Consider the following 18,928-nt stretch of genomic DNA (forward strand, 5'->3'; position numbering starts at 1 on the left):
GTCCGATTCCCAAGACTATGTAAACTCTTACCCTAAACTAACCCATAAAATAAGTGTAAGAACTCCAATTAAGCTCCCATGATATATTTTTTTAAATTTCAAATTGTTTCCATTTTTTTTAAATTTTGGGCTGGGGGTTGGGGGGGGACAACCCTACTTAGCCGTGCCTGGGTGATCCAGCACTGGATAAGTGAAGAAATGTTTCCAAGAGAGTCATTTCCCCAGTTTTCTCCCTTGCTGCTTCCAGCTCTTTCGGGAGATTGCATTTTTAAAATTGTCTTTAAAATTTTTATTTACAACCCCCTTCACAAAAAACTCCCAACGACAAAGGACTGCAACACATTTGCTATGTAAATCCTGCCTGTAAGACAGAACCTATATCCTCCAGAAACCTTCCCCAGTGACTTGGCCCATAGGGCCTCTCCCTCCTCTGAGCCTGGTGCTGTTTCCTGTTTGTAGCAAGCACTTGGCACCCAGAACCCACAATCTCTGTCTTCTCTCATCCTTACTGATCTGTGAGCCCCACGGGGACATGGCCATGTTGTACACCTCTCTGTTTCTCCAGCACTTGGGAGAGTGAGGTTCATTTGAGTCATCAAGGCCTAATTAAAGGAGGCCAAGGAGCTGTGTACACAGGGGGAGGTAAGGATGGGCAGCCTGAATTCACCAGCCTCCTGTGCAATTTCAATGTAGGTGGAAATGCTCTTGAATACATTTCTTCCCTTCCCACTTGCACGATTTCCCGGGATCATAATCTACTCTACTTATCAATCGTCCTGGGGTCCGGGAGGGAGGAGTAGGGTGGGAGAGGGGAAGTGGGGCAGGAAGTAGACATGACCTAGCCATAACTCCTGGTGCGGGCTCACGATCCAAAGGAAGTTGGCTGATTCTGGTTCTAACATTTTCATAAGTTCAGATTCAACATGACTGGTTCCTACTGTTCCATTTTGGAGAATGACCTTGCTCCCCTTCCCCAAATCTCCCTCAGATTCTGGCCATATATGTAGAGTGATTGGTTTTCCAAGAATCCACCCCTGAAGCATGGAGCCCTCTCTAATTGAGATTTCTTCTCTTGGCATAGCTCTTTACTGTTTATGAAATGCTCTCCCATTCATAACTATTTCCTGACTACCTTGTGGGGTGAATAGGGCAGTTATCGGGGACCCCATTTTTATTATTGCTGAGAATGGAATTATGAGGTTAGTTTTGGGGCATCTTGGTCTACTTCCTCTCTACCAAAGGAATACAAAACCTATTGGGAAGGGAGTTGACATATGTCTTAGGTTTGGGAGAAGGAAGTGAAAGAGTGAAGCCAAAATTAACTATAGCACCAGTTAGCAGACAATTGACCATGTTTCATGTTCCCAGATGCCTAGTAACAATTTCTAATACCTGAAAGGTAGGGAGTGCCAATAATCCTTTGCATTGACACTGGGCACTTCTGTCTATAGAGTTATTTCATTTTATCATCACAACAGCCTAGTGAGGTCCATGCAGTTACAATCACTCCCTTTTGAGGGGTGTGGTTGAGAGAGGGAGGAGTGAAGGGATCTGCCTGAGGTCACACAGCTGGTAGATGGCACTGCCTGGATTAGTCTCAGTCTTCAGCTAAGGAGGCCCGGGATCTTTTCAGAACTCTGTTCTTCCTCCCTGCCTATGAGCTTTACCCAATCCAGACCTGGGCATTCTGAAGTACCAGAAGCAGTGTATAAAGATGGTCCATTTCAATGGACCAGGTATATCACAATGCACGAGAGAAGAGCAGAGATCTTGCTGTGAGATTGCCCTATGTCTGAGTCACAGCTCTGCCACTAATAGCTGGATAACATTGGGAAAACTACCTAGTTAAGCCTCAATTTTCTCATCTGTAAAAGGGTGACATGAGAATTAAGTGAGATACTCTCCTGCAAACTGCTTAGCACAAAATGCTCAATGTATATCACTGCTGGCTTTGTTTTGCTTTTTAAGATTTTCCACTGATTTCTAGAAAGAGAGGGAGAGAAAGAGGATCGGCTGCCTCCTGCATGCCCCATATCAGGGATCAAGCTGCAACCCGGGCATGTGTCCTGATTGGAAATTGAACCGGCAACCCTTCAGTGCCCGGGATGACACCCAACCAACTGAGCCACACCGGCCAGGGCACTCACTTCTGTTTTGATTGTTGACCACTAAAAACAGATTCAACGGTCATTTATCACTGAATCTGTTTTTAATTAAATGATCCTGAATAAGACCGTACCATTTGGTTACTTTCCAAGGTGGACGTGGTGTCCCACATGCTTGGGCATCTTCTCTGTTTCATGAACTTCCCTGTCCTGTCTCCTAAGCATGGCTGTAAAGCTGCCTTTTCAGCATGCCCTCTATTAAGAGTAGCTTCAATGCTTGTTGTCAACCTTCTGGGCCTTGAGGACAGAAACCCTGTGAGTGGGTGGTTGCCTGATCTTTTTACCCTGCCAGCCATTATTCAGCCAAGCTTAACACATTTCTGCCTTTTCAGTTTTTCTTCACACTCTGTCTAGTCAAGTTTCTAGAGGAGCAAACTTGCCACTGAAGTCATCAGACAGGACACTTAGCATTTTGCTCACATGCACACACTTTCAAAGTACTTTTCCATCTCTCTCTGGTGTTTGGTCTCTAGAGGGAAGTGGTGTCCAGGAGCATGGCATTTAAGAGAAGGGAATAGGGGACATTTTCCAGAATTGCTATACGCCTGATGGGGACTCAGAAAATAGTCACTGAGGAAGAGGAGAAATGGAGCTGAGGAGAGAAATTAGGGACCTGCTTCAGGTCAGAAAACTGGATTGTAGGGTCTGAAGAGTCCTAGATCTCCAGATTTCTAGAATTCTGCTTCCCAAGTGGCACTTGAAGTTTCTGAGAGACAAAAAGTGGTGCGGGAAGGAGGTGCCTGTGAGATGTTCCCATGTTGCTTACAAAGCGGATGATGGAAGGGAAGGTGGGACTGGACAAATGGGTAGTAGGGGAGAGATGGGGAAGGGTGAGAGCTTCTTGGACTTCAGGAGTTCAATTACATTTATAAATCGTTACTGAGCGTCTAAAAACAAAACATGCGGTAGGCATTAGGAGCTAAATGAGTCACCAACATGAGTAAGACACTTTTTTTTTACCCCAAAGAGCTTGGCATGACACACATTACAAATGTTGGGAAAGAGTGGCCCAGAAGCCCTCATCGCCAAATTCATAGCTTACAGATTCTTGCCGGTGGCAATTTCTCTTGAGCTCCAGTCTGGAGAAGGGGAGCAGACTGGCACCCCATTTTCCACGCACACCAAAATGAACACACAGCACACACACACACAAACATACAGTACCACCACTACTAATAATACTGGGACACATGCAAGCACATTGTCATTTTCCCTTTCCACCCACACATCCTCCCTGGGCTTTTTCGGTGTTGACAGTGAAGGTGAAAAATTGACCTGATTTCTCCTGGGTAATAATGCATGTAGTTTGTGTTGGGGATTATTTAGTATGATACCCCTGAGGCCCTTCTCTCACCTTTAACCTGCTCGCCTCCATGCCTACATTGACCCCCATTGACAGAACCCCTGCAATATGCCCAGTACTGGGCTTGGCACCTAGTAAATGTCAGGCATTTAAATGTCATAGGTGCCATAGCATGATAAGGTGCTATGCTACACAGATAAATAAGAGTCTTCCTCTTCCCCCAGAATTCACAGTCCAGTGGGGAAGGCCAACAGGTAAGCAGGTGTTCATACTGAAAATGCAGTGTAACATAAAACGGGGAAGGACCTCGAGCCTTTGAAACTACTCTATGTCCTAAACCACTCACCATTTTAAAATAATAATAACAGATAATACTTACACATCATTTAATATGTTCCAGGCACTGTTTCCAGAGCTTTACATGTATTAACTCATCAAATCTCCACAACCCAATAGAGTAGGAACTATTATTTATTATCCTCCTTTAGAGATGGTAAAACTGAGGCACAGGAAGGTTGAGTCACTTGCCTAAGATCACACAGCTAATCAATGACAGAAATAGAACTTGAACTGAGGTGGTCTAGCTCGATAGTCCATGACCTTAACTACCATACTACACTGCCTTTCAAATGAGATTAAAAATGCTTTTAAGTGAGACAGAAGGAGATTTTGGCTTCTGTCGTCCACTCTCACCTTTGGTTTTCTCTGGGCTCTTTACAACCAGCATTTATCAAGCGTTCCTTATGTGCCAGACCCTGTGCCAAATGCTTTCAATGCATCTCATGTGACCCTCGTTACAGCTGGATGAGGCGGGTCCTAGCAGTGCACCTATTACCGACTGAATGGCTGTGTGTCCCCGAAATTCTGGAGTTTCAAGAACATTAGGACAAGTTTTTCCAGTTCCTTCAACCTAAGACCAGCCATGCCAAGCCCTCTGCTCTTGGGATAAGTCTATATCCACCTCTTGCTGAATCTGAATCAGATCCCATAAACCAGACCACCTACTCCGTGGAGCCAGTGCCGAGTTAGCAGAGCAGGAGGGAAGGCGATGGGGTACCAGCAGTGATCCCCTTGTACCTCCAAAGGTCCTGAATCACTGAAGCCTGGGGGCTGCTATCCAAAGGTACCACTATCCAAAGCACATGTCTCACCGTCTTTTACGCTAATCCAAGAAAACAGAAATCCTTCAAGGATCTCTAGCCATCTAACCAATTTTTAAAATCATTACCCAAAGGGAAAAATAATTCAGGATTACCCTCTCTCCCGATGCCCTGGCCAAAGCCGAGACTAGCGTATTATTCAGATAGCCGTTATAAAGATGAGAAAGGGAAGCCAGTTTGGGGTGAAGAATAGAGCAGGCGGGCAGGCAGATGGCACTCTGTGGGAGCACTGCCTTCCTAGGAAGGCTCTTGGGTTGCCGTGCAGCTTCCATTCATCTCCTCAAGCTTCCTGCAGCCTTGGCCACTGATGAACATTGTCTATCAACAGCCCGGCAGGCATATAAACACTGTCCATCAACGGCCACGGGGGCTTATGTCCAACAGGCTCAGACACTTGCCACTCGACCTCATTTATCTTCCCTTTTTTTTTATTTTATTACTCTGCTATAAAAAGAAATCTTGAGCGCCACAATCTCCTTTTTTCCCTCCCTTAAGCAGTTGCTCTCTATTGAATACTCAATTCCATTTTCTCGATGTACAGAAAAAATCCCTTGAATTGCCATTCACAATTTCAGCTTTTAGGCAAATCAAACAAATTCAAAACAATTGCTCCAAGAGCTAAAAGGGAAAAAACGTCAGCACCATCACTTATCTGCTTTCACTTCATGGAACTGGAACTCTGTGTCCTGTCTGTCATTCCTGTTTTATAAAATAAACACACGGGCCATAACTTTGCAGCCCCTCTAATTGCCAAGTAGGAAATTACCTAACCGGTCTTCCGAATATTTATGGCGCATCTATGTATGCATGGAAATGTGCTAAAAACTGACAAATTACAGGTCTCACTGTCCGCCAAGAGACGGCAATACATGTGCCTAGTGGGTGGTATTGGATAGCTATAGAACAGGAGCCACAGGAAGTGTGCGGTCTCTGGAGAGAATGACCACTCTGTGGGTGTTTATTAGGAATACATAAGGTCCGGGTAGGTGAGGTGAAGGAGACGGGAGGTTACAAAGAGCGCAGCACTGAAAGAAGAAAATGCAAAGTCCGTTCAGCAGACCATGCGTGGACCCCCGGGGCCAGAGCGGGAGGGTTGTGGAAGCACGTAAGTAATGATATCTGTATCTGGCTGGTGGTGTTCTGAGAAATAACAAAACCTCTTAACTACGTAGGCATTCCTGAGGAATACAATCACCTCAGCAGGTTTTCTGGGGGAGTCGGTGCCACCAGCTCCCATGGACACTTCCTTTCCTAAGGGTTGGCTGAGCAGCACAGTCGTCAAAGTTGCATCAGCCAGGGATGATTCTTTTCTCCCTGCTGTCCTCAGGTAATGGTCCTTTCCCCAGCTGGCTATAAAACCCTCTCCTGCTGCTTCCTGCCACTGTCTGCTGACATCTGAGTCAGTTGTCCCAACGCTGAAGACTTGGTACCTGGCTCATGGTCTTCCTGCCACTATCCCCGGCGATGTTAGTGGCCCCAGGATGACTAATCCAAAATCCTTGCCCCTCAATCCCTTGACCTTCTCATCTTTAACAACCGACCTTCATCATTACTTCGGCCATCGCTCTCAAGGCTACACCCTGAGCTTTGTCATCACCTAGAACTCCACCTCTGAAATAAAAAGTCACACATCCCAAAGCTGAACTTACATCCTTTACCAAAGCTCTCTCTCCTCCTTTCATACCCATGCCAATGGGTCACTCATTCCTGCATCCCGGATCCCTCTCCTGCCTATCCCCGCTTCCAATCGGGCACCAGATCCTGGTGTTTCTACTACTTACCGCCTGTGAATACAATTTCTCTTTTCCAGTCTCCCATAAAACTCATATCCACTGGCTGCCATCACCCCTGGCCCGGATTCCAGCAACAGTCTCCTAACTCACCTCCCTGACCTAATTCATGCCCAATCACTCAGTCTCTCTCTCCCAACACAGCTGCAGCCATCTGCTCAAGCTGCAGATCTCATTAGGCCCCTCCTTTCCCTTTTAATGGTTCTTCACTGTCCTCCAAACTTCTTAGCATGCTGTAAAAGGCCCTTTTCTGGAATGCTGTTACTCGCCCTCTTTCTTGCCCAGTTCCCGTACATCCTCAGGATCTCAGACATAACCTTCTCTGAGAATCTTTTCCCAATTTCCCTCGACTGGTTCGGTGAGTCTCTCACGTCCTCTCCCAGTACTCACTCTGTGCCTGCCTCTGCATTAACACTTATCACACTCAATTGCAATCGCTTGTTTATAAGACCGCCCCCAACACCACGCACAGTTCCCAGAATGTAGCAGGAGTTCATAAGTGCTTATAAAATGAATGGATAGATGGATGGGTGGATGGATGGGTGGATGGATGGATGGGGAAAACACATGAAATACAGAAATGGGAGGTAAAACAAAGTAAAAGGTAAATTTAAGGTTTCATAGTGGGTGAGGAAGGTGGGGGTGATGGATCAATGGTCAGAGAGAGGGGCTTCTAGAAGAAGAGGGGTTGGTTTTGGTGAATGAAAATGATGCTTTCAATTTGGGCATGCTGACTGGGAGGTTGTGGGTAGACATAAGGGAACGGAGCCCAGGAAACACAGATTTGGGATTTCTACACGAAGAAGACATCTCTGAAGCAATGCACATAGAAGATGTCTTCACTATAGAATTCACAGAGACGAGAGCAGAGGACAGAGGCTTCTTCATGAAGGAAGATTTACCAATTATCCAGATGATGCAGGTCTTTCTTTCCTTAATTTTCTGAATAATTGTCTCTTTTTTTTTTTGAAGATCTGCTGGGGGGCAGTGTGTGCACGTGTGCATGTGTGTTTCCTCCTAATTACTCTTTCTCTTTTTTTGAGCATATTTTGCTAATTCCAGCTGTTATTAACCTCATCACACAGTCAGGCCATGGGGACTTCTGTTGGCTGTTTTTATGCAGTGTGATGACTATTGTTCAATTGGCTTTTACTACTTTCCCCTCAAATAAAATTTCTTTGATCAACATTGGCTGGTCATTGATCCACCCAAGTTTTATCAGAAATATTCTTGCTCACTCTCCCTCCTGCCTCCTCTAAGTTGATTTTCCATAAGAAATTCTACGTTCTGAGTTTTCTTCTCTCTCTCGAGTGAGTATCTGTGAGTCCTCGAACATACCACATAATATGGGCTCATCCTTTTATGCCTACTTGTCACAGTGCATTGGCACTTCACAAGGGCTGCATTTTACCCCTGGAAGCCAAAATCAGCCAACATTTTTCAATCTGAAATATAAAGTTTTTATTTAGCAAAATCACAATTATTTTTCAGGGTCGAAATATAAATACAAGGGTGCTTCACGAATCCAATGATGTCCTTTCCTGGCAATGGAAGAATCTTTGGTCTTTCGGAAGAACTTGTACATAGTGCTCCTTATTCTAAATAAATTCAAGATACCACATTTCTGATTCTTACAGAATTACTACAACATGCCCTTGATGAATGTATACGGCTGAACGTAGACCTGCTGCTGAAGTGTAAAAGTGCCTCCCAGCTGTGTGATGCCCTGGTCAAATCCCGAAGTCTCTGAGAGTAGCAGAAAACTATGTTCTAAGGACAAAGTCTTCTGAGGGGTCATGAACCGCTTTGATAATTCAGGTACCTTCTACCAGAAAATCGTACACACTTGCACACAAGATTTTATATGTATTTCAGAGGGTTCGCAGACCCCATGAAAACCCAGCTGTTGACCCCCTAAAGGCCCTCGGGCTCCAGGTTAATAACCCCTAGACTAAGAGCGAAAGATCCACTGTCGATGGGTGATGGGTGAGGGATTTCAGCAACCTCAGAATGTGCAGAAAACGGCTGCAATGAAAATGTGAACTGCTAGGCAGCAGCTACAACTCCCAGAAGGGGATGCCTGGCTGTGTGTAGTCACGCCCAGCATGGCACCGCGTGGGCTGCCATCTTCCCTTCTGCGGGATACCAACTTTCCTACCCATTCTATTATGAGATTTTACTTGATGTCAGCAGAGCTCTGATTTTATGATGAAAGTCAGCACAAAATAGCTCTTTTTTCCAAACACAAATTTGCCTTATGGCCATTTCAGCTAAAACAAACCCGTTTTTGCAAGAGGGGGGAGGCGAGGAGGCGGCTCCTGTGTTAAAAGAGCTGCTCTTTCTGCCTCTTCCTGCTTCTTTCCCATCAAACCCTCGCTCCTCACTTTCTCTAAAATCTTACACTCCTTTGACTTCCACTCACCTTTATTCGACCTCGTTTCATTTTCTTGAAGCTGGCACCTGAAAATCCTGCCTCAGTCCCAGTCTTTCAAATGCGTGTTACTTCTCTCATTCCACATTGCTTTGCACACGTCTGATTTCTGGGTCCCACACCCTTCCTGAGAATCCTAAGGGGCAGCTTGGTGCTCTGGGTGATTTGAACCACCATCTCCTATGTCCCTTTTTAACTTGAGGCAACATAATCTCCCTCCATCAATATTTTTTTCAAACTTGACTGACTTGTAATTTTTCAAAATCATGTTTAAATGTGTGACCTTAGCCCGGCTGGTGTGCTCAGTGGTTGGGCGTCAACCCATGAACCAGGAGGTCACGGTTTGATTCCTGGTCAGGGCTCATGTCCGGGTTGTGGGCTCGATCCCCGGTGGAGGGCATGCGGGAGGCAGCTGATCAGTGACTCTCATCATTGATGTTTCTATCTCTCTCTCCCTCTCCCTCTCCCTTCCTCTCTCTGCAATCAATAAAAACATATATATTTCTAAGAGTGACCATATATGCCAAGTAGTAACACTAATTACAAACTAGGCTGTGATCAATGGAGCATGTCTCACCACCATCCTAAGTGCATTCACCAAGATTTTGTAAGTACAGGGAAGCTCATTAGTTCCAGAGACAATCTGAGATTTTTTTCTCTGTCCAAAGGAAAATCCTCTAAACACCATCACGCTACAGATACAGTTTTCAAGACAACATTTCTCACTGGGTCATGTGTTATCCAATACCTCCCGACCCATATACTTTGCTCAGGATGTTCTTTGATTCTGCTCCTAAACAAATCCTTCCAGGGTTCTTGGGATCCTGGCTCCACAAATATTTTAGAAGAAACTTTATTCTTCTATCTTTAACTTCAGGGCCTTAGTGCCCTATCTTTTGAACCTGGGCCTCCAGCAGTACTCAGCTACTTGCCTTTCCCGGGCTCTCACACTCTTCTGGGTGTTTGCTAACATAGTTGTTTCTGTCTGGAAAGCTCTTCCTCCCTTGTAATGATGCCCCTCCTCTGGCTTTCAAGGCTCTTGTGTCATAGAGCTTATGGCACTGTGTTATCATTGTGACTTATTTGTCTGTGCCCACACCCATACCACCACTAGGCTGGAAGCTCCTTCAGGTCAAGGGCTGGGTGTTATTTGTCACCTAGAGCATGAACCTCCTTCCCCCAACCCCCTGCTGTGGAGTATGTTCCTTCCTCTCATTCTAACCAAGTGGTTCAAATGGGAGCTGCCATCTTCTTACACATTCTACCTCCCTGGAAGAGTGAATGGTCTAAGTGGTCTCTGACACAGGAGGGACAGTCTGTCTCCTGTGTTTAAGCTAAAGACGTGAGCCAGATGACTGCTTGCAGCCGTATCCCTAGCCCAGTGGAGGGAACCAGTCTGGCAGAACAAAGCTGGCATGAAAGAAGACAGGAAGAATCCTGGAAACATCATCCTTGGGATGGCCCTTCCCATGCTTTGCTTACCTGAGCCAATGATTCCCCCTTTCTCCCGAGCAAATGCAAGTTGGAAACCCAACTGTGCAGAAGATAGGCAAAGTAACATTGAGCACCTTCTTCAGGCCTCTACCTCTGGTTGCTGACTCTGGGTTTAGCATTCAAAAGGGCTCCATAAACCTAGCCATTGTTAGCTTAAAGCTTGAACTCCTGTTTGTTGTAATGTTGAATCAGTAGCTGAGGTGACAGCTGAACATGTGTCATGCTATGATAGGAGTATGAGAATCACATCTGAGAGCTGCACAGTAAAGTGACTCCATACACATTCTGAGCATCTATTTTGGTCTGAGTTTGTTCTTTTGGTATTTGATCAACCATCTTGCAGAAGTGTTGACTAATTATTTCTTATCTAACCATGCATAATTAACTCTTCCAGGACACAGCCCTGGAAGACAAGAAGAGGGAGAGTGTAGCGTTCATACTCAACAACAGGCTGTTTGGCTGCCCAGTTGGCTCTCTATTCGCATGGTGCACAGACTGTTGGATATGGGAGAGGACAGCTGAGACGGACATTGTCTACCAGCTGTGCAGCTCTGGAAAAGCAACGTAACTGCTCTGGGCTGTGCTTTCCCCGCTTTTGCCAAGTGGAGAGACTTACCTCACAGCACTCACAAGACCACTGAAAGGATGAGATGAGAAAACACATAAGGTGGCACTTAGTTGTGGTGGTCAAATCCTTTCTAGGGGAATCCTGTCAGGTCCTTCTCTAAACACAGAGGCCACTGCAGGGCCAACAGGGCTGCTCTGATAAACATATGGCCTACGGGGGTCAACTGTTTCAACAGCTAGCCCAGTGCACCTTCATCAAGGAGCTCAGGTGAGCCTTTCCACATCCAACATCTGCTTTCTTTCTTTCTTCTCCTGGCTCCAGTGCCAAACCAAGCTTCTGGATACTTCTCCATCTGCCACTGCTCAGAAACCCTCCCAGCCCAGCCTTTGGCCATGAACACAGATCCCGAGTCTCCTGTCTACCTGTTCCATCTCTTGGAACACGCCCCCAGGTACCTGCCCTAGCTGACGAGTTGGGCTGAACCTCAGTGAAACCTGACAGGCTGTTCCTTCGCAGGCACCCACAGCTTGTGCAATATCCAGATGCCTCTGTAGAACAGCCAGCCCTGTCTAAGAGCTGGTGATGACAGCTGGCCAGACGGTGTGGGCCAGCACGGGCAAGATGCCTGGGGGCTCTAGCCAGCTCCCACTCTGCTTCCTTCTTTGCTGACCTTTGCATAAATAGCTTCCAGCAGGTTCCCAGTCTGCTTGACTGAAAAGGGACATCTCTGAAACCCATTCCATGGCTTCCCTTCCAATGGGAGGCAGTGGTAGAAAGACAGAGGCTTTAGAGACCTGAGCTCAAATAGCAGCCCTGCCACCACCAGAAGAACTAGCACACACAATCTTGCTGCGTCAGATTTCTAGTCTGTAAAACGGAGATAATAAAGCCTGTATTGCATTGCAAGGATGACCTACAGTCTTGTAGCTGCCCAGGATTCACTAGGTGCTCAGTAATTGACATTTCCTTTCCCATCCCTCCGTTATAAGACAAACAGTCCCCCACCACTAGGATATGATATTCTTCCGGCAGAAATGTGCCAGACTCGAATGTGTGCAGACTCGAATCCACGAATAAAAAATATTTCAAAAATAAATTTTGGGGTGGGGGAATCCATCTCCTTATCCCTGCAACCCACTGAGACCCAAATTCTAGGTTCTGTATCCCCCCTCTCCCCAACAATGGAGGACACGGCATGAGCTAAGGCCCTTCTTGGGCAGGGGAAGGTGATGGTGGGGGGAGTGGGGTTTGCTCTGTCAGCCTGGCTGACGATGAAGACAGACTGTCCCCCCTGCTGCTGGCGGGAAGGAGCTCCATGCTGGGTACAGCTCAGCAAAGCCCCAGGGCTGGTGGTGTGTGACAGCAACACAAATAATTCCCGTCTGCAGAGGCTGCTTACGTTTTCAGAGCACTTTATCTTCTTTATTCTGTCCCCCCTTACAATATCCATGTGACATGGGCATTATCGTTTCCATCTGACAGACAAGGAAATGAAGCAGAGAGCAGCGTGTTACTAGTGGCTGTCAGGAATCAGAGCTGTGCTCACATCCTGGCTCGGCTGTGTGACCTTGAACTAGCTGCTGACCCTCTGGGCCCCAATTTGCTTGTCTGTAGAATGGACCCAAAAATACTCATCTCGTAGGATTGTTGTGAGGGTTATGAGAGTTTGTCACACAGTAGAAAGAATGGAGGCTCCAGAGACCTGTGTTTAAACCTGAGAGCAGGAGGTGTTAGTTCCAAAAGGGCACCTCACAGCAGATCTGCAGAAAGCTGGTCCTGGGATCCAGATGTCCTTAGTCCAGAGCCTGAGCTCCTCCAGAACTTTGCTTTGGATGTTTTTTTCCTGGGGCTCTTGAACTGAGTTGATCCTAAGAGGACCCCAGGACCTCCTGGCCAGCCAGAGCTGTGTGGATGGCTATAGGACAAAGCAGAGAAAGCACACACTTCCTGCTGGGAGTGGACACCATGTCTGGTGTTCCTCCTACTGACACGAAGGCCAGAGATCGGAATCCCCAGCCAGCCTCATTCTGTGCCTCAGTTTCTCCATCTGTGAAAAGGACGTGACTTACTTCTGCCTCGACCTTTCAAATTGTCACGTGGACCATGACAGCAGCTTCCTGCCTAGGCTCCCTATTGCCCATGGTCCTCGCAGCTGTGTCTTTTTCTCCATTTCCTTGCCCTTCAGCTGGGCCCCTGACCCACATTTTCTCCCTGGAATGTGGAGTGTTAAGGACACTGTGGCTGCAAGAAGCCATATGAGAACTTGGGAGTGTCCGTGCAGATTTTTCCATGAAGAATCAGTGAAAGATAGCCCGAAGAGATGGAGAGAAATGAGGCAGAGAGGCAGAGAGAAGCAGTAAAGAGCCATCGGGTTCCAGAGGAAAAGATGGGGAGGCACTGGCAGCATCCCAGTTCCTATTGGACCTCGGAAGGCCTGTCTGACCTAACTTGAGTTCTGCAAGATACCTTTTTATCTCATGCATTCAGCTTTTTAAAAAAGCTAGATCTGGCGGCTTCCTGCTTCTGGTAACTAAAAGAGAGTGACAAGGATAAGGTAGTCTCCCTACCTTGCCCTTAGATGGCTGCACTGCTGATGAAAGCGCAGCCATCGGTTGTTCCTGGTGGTGTCCAGTTGTCACGGCACCATGGTCAAGACCCTGGGCCTTACAGGTTATCGTCGAAAGCGAGCCATTGACAATGAACAAACAGGCCAGTGTAGTTTCAGGACAGCTGGCCTCCACTTTGCTGTGCAAGAAGACTTCAGCGAACCCATCTCCAGCTTCCTTGGATGTTCCCAAGTGGGAGGCAATGTGGAGTGGTGACTAAGAGCACAGGCTCTAGAGCCAGACTGTCCAGTTTCGCATCACAGTTCCAACCACTTACTGGCTGTGTGACCTTAAGCAAGTTACTCTATCTCTCTGTGCCTCAGTTTACTCATCTATAAAATAGGACTATTTAGGGAACTTATCTCACAGGGATATAGTAAAGGTTGAGGCATATGGTATAATAAATAAATCCACAACACACGTCCCCTATGATTTTCGGGTCCTAAACAGAACAGGGAAAGCAGTTAGAGGAGAGGCCATGGCAGGTGGGGCTGTGCGTGGAGTTTGGTTTCATTGTCTCCACGCTGGTTTTGTGAGGGATACAGAGGGAAGTGGGTCACTTCAGAGAACACAAAGGCTTTGAAGAGGGGCGGGTTGAAAAAGAGATCGTCAAAGAGACTGGCGGGTAGAGAAGGAAGCTGCTTGCCTCAGAGCTACCCTTTAGGGGAGCAACTGGAGAAAACGTGGGGGAAATGAAATGTTGCCCCGAGAAAGGAGAAGCCAGGCTGTGGGGCTACCCGAGAACGGGAGGCTGGGGCGCAGGCCCCACGTTGGGGGGCAATGGGAGCACGAGAGAGACGGGGCAATAAAAGCCAGTTGGAAATGTGAGAAGAATGGCAATCGGGGGAGTCAGAATCAAGCTTGTGGAAACCGTGACTATAAAGATTTTTATGAATTTGGATACCGCCCTCAGAAAACCTTTGAAGAAGGAAAAAAAAACCCCACGTCTCTGAGGATGAATGAAATCCCCGCAGCACATCTGCAGACTCCTTTCAGCTCATCAATACAGAGTTACTATAAATGGGCCTGTGCACAGAAAGAGGTTGAAAATGTATGACAGGCCAGTGAGACGTTGCTGATTTAGGACTGCAGGTTCTCAAATCAGGCGGCTGGGCTACAAAACCTGGCCCCGCCACCAACACACTCCACGACCTTGAGTCATTTCTCAACTTCTCTGTGCCTCAGTTTCCCTGCCTGTAGAATGGAGATAGTGGGAGTCTAGTCCATAGAATTAGGGAAAAGAAGAATGTGTTAACACGTATACAATGCCTAAAATATCGTGTGACCACAGTAAGGGCTCAGTGAGCACTAGCCATGACTTCTGCCTGTGGTTTTTATTTCTTTATGTGGTATTATGCATGGATGCGCACATGCACACATGCACACACACACACACTCATGCACACATTTCAACAACTCTAATGCAAACAACCAACCCATTATCAAGAACTCTCTCAAGTGCAGGGACAGGGTGAGGGCACAGTCTGGCTGGAGAGCAGAAATGAAAGTTCTGAGGATCCCAGCAGCCAAGGGATGAACTTGGTATAAGGTTCCAGCACCAATCACACTGTATGCTTTGTCTGACCCCCAGTCCTGTCTTTGGGTGCAAGCTTCCAACATGTTAAGACGCCCCCTCTCCCCTGCTGTCACTCTGGGGCCATTATGCACTGCAGACGCCGGGAGCGCCAGCCCTCTGTCTGCTCCTCTGCATTCCCTGCCCCTTCTCCCCCCTGGGAGGGGAAATCCCTGAGCAACGTCATCAGTCAGTCACACTCCCTGGTTTAAGTGACACCCTGGCAGAGGCCAGCTGAGCTTATGGAAAGGAAGATTAGAGGCTCCCCTGCCACGTGACCAGGACAGTTGTCATGGCAAGTGTTCACAGGCATCCGGTAGGACGGAGCCAGCCAGGAGCAGTGGCTCCATCCTTGGCGCCTTTGGTGAAACCTTCCCTCCCTGCGGTTTCCCCTCCCTTCCTACCTCTTTTTAAAAAATTTTCTCTCTGTCCATACTGTCCCCTCTCCCTCTCCCAATCCCTATCTCATTACACAACGGCATGGGCTAAAAATACCTCTGGCAGCCGTGATCAAACCCAAACTGAGCAAGATGCAGATTTAATGAGGCTTCCATGGAAACAAGGTTCTTTTTGCCAGGCAGAAGAATGTGTCTGCGCCAGGGAAGGGGGGTGGGCAGGGAAGTGCGTGGCGAGGAGACGGAGATGCGGGTTAGATGGGGGCACTGGGGAGTCACAGGAAGCTTGTTGTCCCTGCAGCCTTTCTAGGAGGGGCTCAAGCCATAGCTGGGGACTGCATCCACTGGTCAGGAACACTCTAAGAGCCTCACTGTGTGAGCTCAGCAAAGGGACCTACAGACTCTTCCAGGCTGGGGATAAATATTTACTATGGAGTCCCTTTAACAGTCAAGCACTTGGCAGCTAGAAAAAAAAAAGGAAATGATAACATAAACATAAAAAGCTGATGACTTGAGGGTTCCTGATAGGCTCTGATTATAACCACGAGGGTGAAGAGAAAGGCTCAGGAGGGTCAGGCAGACATGCAGAGAGTTTCTGCCCTGCAGGTGTCCTCTACCATGAGGCAGCATTTCCCCCAGCCTGTGGTTCTCTGGGCTGCTGGAGGCATGAGGTTCCCGAAAGAATCTCACAGGGAAAGGTGAAACCATCCTTGCCCGGCACAGCTGCCAGGTGGTTAAATGACCCCCAGATTCATCTCATCAAGCAAGGACAGCACCGACTGTAATCTGGCTACCTCTCCCAGGCCCATTCCATTTTTCTGCCTATTTTCCACTGGAAACACTGAGTTTTCACATCCCGAGAAACAGCGTGTTTGTACTGATTAAAAGCAGGGGTCAGCAAACTATGGCCCGCAGGCCAAATCCGGACCAAATTTGGCCCATGACCTATTTTTGTGTGGCTTCTGATTTCAAAGTGGCTTTTCCTTTTTTAAAGGGTTGTAAAAGAAAGAAGAAAGAATAATGACAGAGACCACATATTGCCTACAAAGACGAAGATACCATCTTCTTTTTAAAGAAAGACTTCGCCAAGCCCTGATTAAGAGCAAAACTATGGAATTAGACAGATTTAGGTTCAAATCTCAGCTCCTCCATGGGCAAACTCAATTAACTTACAGAATTTACTTTGTCTTTTCACATCTCAGTTTTCCCAGTTGTAAAGTTGGGCTCATAGTACTGATCTCACAGAGAATGAAGATATCAGGTTAGCACAGTGTTGGTTGCATGAATGCTCTATAAATGGAAAGATGAGAATGTATGTTTGAAGTATGGCAGAAAAATGACCTAGATTCTTCCCCAGGATTACTCCAATTGCAAACCTCTGCCCCTCGGTTTGGACTAAACATCAGACACGCATCCTCACAGTTGGTTCAGGAACTGGGGTCCCCAGAGTTTTGAGGTGTTCCATGGGTGCTGGGATTCTGGGCCACGAGTCTGACAACAGCTCTGATGATGAACACCCAAGGCCAGAATTTGCAATTCACCCAAATCACTACCTTATAGCTTTGTTCCCCAAGTGCGACCCTATTATGCACAAGACCTACTAAAGCCAATCTCATCGTGATAAGAACCCTGTGCTGACTTACCTACAGTCTTCAGGGCTGTGGAACAGCAGAAAAGTGGCAAAGAACAAGCAGTGAGAAATCAGACAATCTTTAATAGTACAAAACTCCTCTGGCCTACCTTTCTCTCATCTTTACCTTTCACAGAAGATTGATAAATAAATGAGTTCAAAGGCCCCAAAGAGACACTAACACTGCATTCATTTGTCCCCTGGATTAAATAACATAGCTACTGAGCCAAAGTGGTGCTGAGAAGATGGTGCTGATGAGGTCAAGGTTAAGCCTGGATCAGCCGCTCAGCTTTGTGTGGTCAAAAATTCAGATGGTGTTCCCAGCAAGTTGTCATGTGAATGTCCATGCTGGTCACAGAAAGTAGCTGGATGGAGAATGTGGACTCAGCACCTTCTATCTAGGGAAACAGCACACAAATAACCATAGGCTTTCCAGATTGATGGCTGGGTTTTGGCACAATTTTTATTGGCTTAAAATAAAAAAGAGGCATTAGAATTTTTAAAATATATTTTTGCAACAAAAAGGCAGCAACTTTAAGTTGTAATAGGACGATAGGCCAGGAACAGAAATGGGGAATGTGCTCAGTGTGGGAACTGATAAGAGCAAATGGTTGTAAACCTACATAGAGAAAACCCTGTGCTCGTTGCTTTCTTTAAGGGCCTAAAGTGCAACATGATTCCAATGGGAAAAACTAAAAACTTGCTTCAAAAAGAGGAATATATACTCTGTACACATTTTTCTCTGTAAGGTTAGAAGGAACCCAAGGGAACAGGAGACCAGTGCAGTAAAACAAGAAAAAAGATATAAAAGTAGAAAAGAAGTAAAATTATTCATAGACAACATGATAGTTTATATAAAAATTCTATGAAAAACATAAAACAACTATTAGTTGCCAGTAAGTAAATTTAGCAAGGTAATAGGACATGAGGCCAACACACAAAACTCAACTGTATTTCTATACACTAGCTGCAAACAATTGGAAATTTAAAAAAAAATGTTCAATTTTATTTTACATAGTATCAACATTTTTAAAAAATCTTTGAAATAAGTTTAAGAAAATATAAGTAAAACATCTACACTGAAAACTATAAAACATTCCTGAGGGAAATTAAAATCTAAACAAATGAAGAGATACATTATGTTCATGGGTTAAAAGCCTCAACGTTGTGCCCAGCTGGGTGTGGCTCAGAGGCTGAGCATTGACCTAGGATCCAGGAGATCGAAGTTCAGTTCCCGGTCAGGGCACATGCCCGGGCTGCAAGCTCCGGGATATCCCCAGTGGGAGGGGAAAGGGGGAATCTGGGGGGCATCCAATCAATGACTGTCTCATCATTGATGTTTCTGTCTCTCTCTCTCTCCCTTCCTCTCTTTGAAATCAATAAAGATAGATGATAGATAGATAGATAGATAGATAGATAGATAGATAGATAGATAGATAGATAGATAGATTTTTTTTTAATGTAAAAAAGCCTCAATGTTGTTAAGACTTCAATCCCTTCCAAATTGACCTATACATTCAACACCATGTTTCCAATTATAATCACAACCAGTTTTTTAAATAACGATTGATAAATAAGCTGATTCTAACATGTATATGGGAATGCAAAGGACCTAGACTAATCTTTGAATGAGAAGAGGAAAGTTGAGGAACTCCTACTACTGACTAAAATGCCACAGTAATTAAGGCAGTGTGGTACTGGCAGAAGGACAGGCAGGCCAGTGTAACAGAATAGTGAATCTCTAGTTTCTACTATGGATAAATTGATAGGTAAGCTACCTGAAGTATAAGGAAACCTTTACTGCATGTGAACA

General features: G+C 46.1%; 1 protein-coding gene across 7 annotated transcripts in view; it reads right to left on the bottom strand.

Moving 5' to 3' along the window:
- Positions 1–18,928, bottom strand: part of SLC8A3 (solute carrier family 8 member A3) — a 163,883-nt gene that overhangs the window by 35,151 nt on the left and 109,804 nt on the right. The window lies entirely within an intron of this gene.

This window comes from Miniopterus schreibersii (assembly GCF_964146895.1).
Source record: "Miniopterus schreibersii genome assembly, chromosome: 1".
NCBI classification, from domain to species: domain Eukaryota; kingdom Metazoa; phylum Chordata; class Mammalia; order Chiroptera; family Miniopteridae; genus Miniopterus; species Miniopterus schreibersii.